The sequence below is a fragment of the Phalacrocorax aristotelis genome, chromosome 2 (assembly GCF_949628215.1).
Source record: "Phalacrocorax aristotelis chromosome 2, bGulAri2.1, whole genome shotgun sequence".
Taxonomy (NCBI): Eukaryota; Metazoa; Chordata; class Aves; order Suliformes; family Phalacrocoracidae; genus Phalacrocorax; species Phalacrocorax aristotelis.
This window is the reverse complement of record NC_134277.1, coordinates 142876684-142883693: the sequence shown is the minus strand read 5'-3', so window position 1 is coordinate 142883693 and position 7010 is coordinate 142876684.

Below are 7010 nucleotides of genomic sequence, written 5' to 3'. Positions count from 1 at the left end.
ACAAATAGGGCCTGAAGTTTCATACTTCTTTTTATGGTATTGTGATAATACTTAATTTTCCTAATGGAATCAGAACTATTTTATTATCTGTTTGAATAATATCAGAAGACTTAATTATCTAATGGAAGTAGCACCTGAAAAACATAGCTGGTCAAACTTCTACGAAAGGTAGGATTCTGTAGAAAGACATCTGCTTATTTGACCATAGGTTTGGATCAAGATTAATGTGGTTCAAAAGTCCCTCAAAAATTACTTGGCTTAGAGAGAAGGGTTTTGTTGGCATCAGGCACTTAAAAATAGGCTGACCTTTGAGTGGGGTGCAAAGCAGCCATGCTCTGATTGGTCTAACACACCTGAAATCACTGACCTCTTTACACTCAAATTTAACCTTTTAAAAGTCAGAGGTGAGTAGTAGAAGGTAATAGAAGGGTCTTTCCAAGTGATCTTTATAGCAGTTCAAGGCAGGAGAGAAAAGGAAGCCATGACAGCTTTCATTTAGATGTATTTTCAGATTCTCCTGACTGGGACTGATCATTTTTAAGTTCCCATAATGTGCAGTAGTCTCCTGTTGAAGGATTTTGAGAAAGTTCAATGAATACTTTTACAATTATATTAGTAGGGAAAATGTCCTTGGTTTTGGTAGAGAGGGATGTGTATTCTTTGAGATGTTTAGGAGAATCTAAAAATAGAAACAGGGAGGAAGGAGGTGTGTGTGAGAGGGGGTTATCTGCTGCCTGGGAACCAGGAGCTGTAGCAGCTTTGTATTAAGAGACTGTAAAATCTTATCTAGAATATGTGATGTGAGATTTGGATGCTTGTGCTACTGGCTGATAGATGAGTAACTTGGAAGACATTTCATATTTCACCCTCTCGTGTTCCCCTCATGCATGCTGAGCCACTAGAATTAATCTGTAGCTAGAGGAAGCAGGAGTTTTCCTGTACAAAAGATCTGAATCCTGCTGGTGACAAGTTGGCAGGTCAGTGTGATTCCCATTTTTGAATCCTTGCATTTATCCTTAAAAATATCTGGGGTGGGAAGGAATGGACTTGCAAAAATTAGGGATTTTTAGATCTGTGATTTTCTTGTAATGCTTTCATCTGACGCATGCAGCTCTCTGTGGGATCCTGCCATGTACCTTGTGCAGGCTGTGTGCTCCTCTGTGAATGATCCAGGACTGTGTAGCCATGAGCTTGCTATCTGCAAAATTCCTCATTTTAAGGAAAAGCCTGATAACAGTAAAGGGGGTCAAATTGCCAGAGGTGAAAAGATGTTCTGATGATGAAGGAAAGAGCATTCTGATTTGGACAACTGGATTTCCTTTCTGCTGCTGTCATGAGGTGGTTCTGTAACACTGAGCAAGTTACTTGGTTCACAGAAACTCACAAAGTATTTTGCTAAGTGCTTGGGGCTATGTCTGGGTTCAGTAGATCTGTTCTGAAAATAGTAGGTGAAAGTGTCAGTATGCATCCATGCACGCAATGGATGCTACAGGTGGTGGTACTAGGAACAAATCTCACAGGGACCCTCTCAGATTTGAAAAAGACCTCACAATCCTTATTCCTCTGATGGTAAATGCAGAAATACTTATAAAGAAGCTGATATGTTTGTGGTCTGTACGGAGTGCAGAAAGCGAGGTTGAGCCATGCACTGAAGAGGATTGAGGAGAATTCCTGAATGAGAGAGAGGTTCCTGCTGGGAAAAATGTGAACCTGCAATTTAAGGTCATATCATAATGCACAAGGTATCTTGCATTTCCTAACCTGACTTTGAAACCTTCATCTTTGTTAGCGTAGGGTTTTGGATATAAAATCTATACAGATTCCATAAATTACTGAGGTATTTTTGTAATTTGAGATCACGTCGTCCCTGGCACGTCTAAATTATGCATGTCAAAGAGAGAGCCTGAGTTGATATTGCTAATCCTATGCTTTGATGACAGTTTTAGCTTGAATTCATTTTCATCACCTAAGCAAACCTGCGCTTTGCTTGAAGTTCTTTTATTAAATACATAGTGAAATATAAGAATACATTTTAATTGCTGAAGATCGTGTTTGTTATGGCAGACTGATTTCTTTAAATTTCAAATTCATCAACCCAGAAACAATGAATTTTTTGCAGCTCTGTAACAAGAAGCATATGCTTGTTTTACATCCAACTTCCATCCTAACGAGAGCTACAGCAGATATAAATCTTGCAAGAATTTTGATGAAACTTCATGCTTGTCATTATAATGGAACTGTTTTCACACTAATATGGTAAATACACTCCTACTTGAAGCATTTTCTCTCTATATAGAAAAAGTCAGAGATTACCTTCAGGATTTCGCCACAGTGCTGCTGTGCCCTTCCGGTCAGTTTTGATGGACTGACATTTTGTCCAGGGTAAGGGCTGCCCTTGCGCTGTGGAGCAGGCAGAGGCAACCTGAGCCACCGCTGCTCTGGGGTGAGACCGGGTCTGGAACAGTGTCCCACCTGATATGCAGCTGACTTGAATGCCTTGAGTGATTTCACTTCTCAGCCTCTTTTAGCTAGTCTAAGGCCCAAAGTGTCCTGTTCTGCCCTGTTCAGCTCTCTCCTGAGAACTCCTGAGAACCCTGAGCCAGTCCTGGCACCTGGACCAAGGGGCTAGGCCAAGGGCTTGTATGAGGGACTGGGATAGACCCAAGCTTAGGAAATCGTGTGCAGTGACTTGGAAGAAGTGTAGGGAAAATCAGTTGACCTCAGTCCCCTTTGCCTGTTTTAGGGGTGTGCGGTGAGGGTGAGATGAGGTTGGGACATTCATATGTGAACCAAAGATGGCCACTGGGAAGAGGGAGAAAGAAAAACATGGTTGAACACATTGTGGGAAATGGGACCACTGAGTAGGACAGTGAGAAGAGAGAGGTATGTGGTGGTCTGGCAAAGGCCAGGATGCTTTGCAGGGCACTGCAGACAGTGATGCCTGTGCATCCTAACTTTGGGAACCCCAAGTTCCTGGCACTCACTGAGACTTAAGTTTTCCCTAAAGAACATTTAAGTATCATCCATTGAACTGTATCAGGAGTGGAGCCCAAGCTGTCCTTTCCTCCATCCAGAGTGCCTGGATGTGACCTAAGTGTCCATCTCCTCTAGCCCAACCTCACCTGTTTCTCATACGTTTTTTTCCGTGAAAATCAGAATGGTTACAAGAGGATGCCCCGACAGCTCCAGGGCAGGTCTGGGTTTGGGGTGCTCGCATCTCTGCAGCGCAAGAGGAGCACTATATCTTTCTCTTCCAAAGCCCAAGCAAGTGCTGGAATTGCTGTTGCTGTTTTATGAGAATGTGCTGCTTCAGTTCCTGTGCTGGGAAAGGATCTGGGGCTTGAAACCCGATCAGAAAAAGGTACCTCAGCACAGCTGGGCTGTGCTCTCCTCAGCGGTTCCTAAAGTGGTTCCCCACTGGCCTGTGTAGATCTGGTTCTTTGTGTCTAAATCTTCTGGATTGCATGGGGAGGCTGGATAGCAAGACATGGAGTTAAACACTGCTGCACTCAGTATTACAACACCTAAGCCCTTTTATGAAGCTTCATACTCCCGCTGCGGCCCAGCAGATTGAAATGATTGTTTATAAGCAGCAAAGTTCAGAGTCCAAAGCTCAGATCTCTTCAAGGCACTTCAGAGGGTTTTTTTTTTGTCTGCAAGTTGTGTTCCCCGGTGGAGTATTAGCTTAAAAAGATACTATTATGAAATAGTCATAAAAGCAGCTAGATATGTTTGGTTTACTTCAATTCATTAAAAAATCTCCAAATCCTAAATGTTTCTCAGCTGCACTCTCACCCTGAAGAAGACGGAAGAAAAGTCCTTTAATTTTTCATTAGTGTATAAGCAGGCCTCCAGCGATGCTCAGCGCCCAGCCTGCCTGCTGGAGCTCATGAGACTGTCACGGCAGTGTGGAGGTGGCTCTGATAAAAAGCAAAATGTATTCTGCTGCCAGGTGAGGTTTGGCTCTGCTCTGCGTGTTGCAAAAGCTGAGGTAGCAGAGGAGGGGTGAGATCAGCATTTTGGGGCTTTATGGAGGTGGTCACCCCTGGCCAGGAGTGTTTAGGCTGTAGCAGGGCAAAGTTGGGACCCAGGTCTGCACTGGCAGCAGCCAGTGATGCTTTATTTTTCTCAAAAAAAAAACCAAACCACCCAGGATAAAAGAAATTCCAGGGAAAAAGTAACATGGCATATTTCCTTTCAGAAGTACAGCTGTCTTAGAGAGACTGCTATTTCCATTAGAGTACTGGTGATGTAATTATGATGTAATAATTTAGATCTGTAGTCTAATGCTTGCACGTGGTAGCCCAGGTTGACCTGGCTTACCCCAAGGAGCACTGTTATCCAGCCAGCCTGTTTTCCAGGTCTTGAGGACAACTTCTGCTGGGAGCAGCATCTTCTGCTGGACAGCTTGTAGGTTTGCAGCCATTTATTAGTGCTGGTTCTTGGTGCAGAGTGCCTGGATTTGCACGGCCTCATTCTTATCTGATCACAGTCTTTTGCTGTTTCTCATGGAAAGGAGGGGTGTAGCCACCTCCACCCCTGGAACTTTTGGGGATTTCTTTGATTCATTTTTATACTTAACTTTTCATATGTATATTGAACTCATTGGTGTGGCTGGACACCTTCAAAACAGCCATTAAAGCCTTGATACTTTATAGTGATTCAACAAACAACTCCAAAAAGAACATGAGGAGGTATGCTTTGAAAGGAGACTTCTCCAGCTCTGCTTCCATCCAGCACTTTAAAACCACATATGACACAATAAAGCATGTGTTGACATAAGTGAGCTTCAAAAAAACCATTGGATTATTTTGAAGGAGTATAAACACACGTGGGGAGAGTTATCATCCTTCACCCAGCAAAACAATTACATCAGTGCAGCTTGGACTGGGATCTGCCTTAAGATCTCCCAGATGTTGCAAATGGCACAGTTGCCGATCGGTTGCTCTGGGTAATTATAAACTGTCAAATGGAGGAGGGGAAGTTAGTTCTCAAAGAAAGAAACATAAAAGCTTTTTGGGGAAGTGAAGAGAAGATCCACCATTTATAGCTGATACCTAGAGCAATAACAGCCTCTACTTATGCGCAGCTGTGCTGGGCCAGTGCTGTGGACCTGTCTCAGAGCCTACCTTATGTCTAAGCTCCGGTGTGCTGCATGTGGCGGATGAGCCCCCCAGCAAGGAGCTTGCTGCAGGGTCATCCCAGGGATGATCAGAAATTTTTGTACTGGTGTTGGGTAGGATAGTTATTTTACTTCATAGTAGCTGATATGGGGCTGTGTTTTGGATTTGTGCTGCAAGCAGTGTTGATAATACAGGGATGTTTTAGTTGCTGCTGAGCAGCGCTTACACAGAGTCAAGGCCTTTTCTGCTCCTCACCCCACCCCACCAGCGAGCGGGCTGGGGATGCACAAGAGGCTGGGAGGGGACACAGCGGGGACAGCTGACTCCGACTGACCACGGGGATACCCTATACCGTATGATGACATGCTCCAAATATAAAGCTGGGGGAAGAAGGAGGAAGGGGGGGATGTTCAGAGTTATGGCATTTAGGACTTGCCGGAAGTCTGTGCTGCCATCCAATGAGACCTGGACAGGCTGGAGAGCTGGGCCGAGGGGAACATCATGAAATTCAGCAAGAGCAAGTGCAAGATCCTGCACCTGGGGAGGAACAACCCCCCGCACCAGTACAGGCTGGGGGCTGAACTACTGGAAAGCAGCTCTGCTGAGAAGGACCTTGGAGTGCTGGTGGACAAGTTGACCATGAACCAGCAATGTGCCCTTGTGGCCAAGAAGGCCAACAATATCCTGGGATGCATTAAAAGGAGTGTGGCCAGCAGGTCAAGAGAGGTTATCCTGCCCCTCAGCTCTGCCCTGGTGAGACCACATTTGGAGTCCTGTGTCCAGTTCTGGGCCCCCTCATTTTAAGAAGGATGTGGAACTGCTTGAGCAAGTCCAGCGGAGAGCTGCCAAGATGATCAGGGGGCTGGAGCATCTCCCTTCTGAGGAAAGGCTGAGAGACTTGGGTTTGTTCAGCCTGGAGAAGACTTGGGGGGGGATCTTATCAATGCTTATAAATATCTAAAGGGTGGGTGTCAAGACAATGGGACCGGACTCTTTTCAGTGGTGCCTGATGACAGGACGAGGGGCAATGGGCACAGCCTGGAACACAGGAAGTTCCACCTGAATATGAGAAAAAACTCCTTTCCTGTGAGGGTGACAGAGCAGTGGAACAGGCTGCCCAGGGAGGCTGTGGAGTCTCCTTCCCTGGAGACATTCAAAACCCACCTGGATGCGTTCCTGTGCCCCCTGCTCTGGGTGTGCCTGCTCAAGCAGGGGGGTTGAATGAGGCAATCTCCCGAGGTCCCTTCCAACTCCTACTGTTCTGTGATTCTGTGATTTGTCTACCCAAGTAACTGTTACGTGTGATGAAGTCCTGCATTCCTGGAGATGGCTGAACACCTGCCAATGGGAAGTGGTGAATGAATTCCTTGTTTTGCTTTGCTTGTATGCAGTGTCCTTGCTTTACCTATTAAACTGTCTTTATCTCAACCCACTCACTTTTTCTCTTCTGATTCTCTTCCCCATCCCACTGGGGGGAGCGAGCAAGTGGCTGTGCAGTGCTTAGTTATCAGCTGGGGTTAAACCACAACAATTGTGCTGATGGCCTCTCCCAGCCTGGAGTGAGGGACCTGCCACCCACCTCACTAGCAGAAGCCCAAATGGTCCTGAAGCAGGAGGTGCTAGACATGACACTCAGATAGGAAGGGAGACGTGGCAGGGAAACAACTCAACTGGCCCCAGGGCTGGTTTCCTGCTTGGACCTGGGCTGTGCAGCTGGAGAAGGAAGCCTCAGACAAGGACAAGTGTTCAAGACTTTGGGGGCTGCAAGAAGATGGGGAGCAGGACCCTGATGCTGTAGCTGGGTAGCTCAGACACTTACCAGAGTCCATCCCCAGCTCAGGGATGCATTTTTGTGTGGTTTCTGTGAAGCAGTTGCTCCTCAGAGCA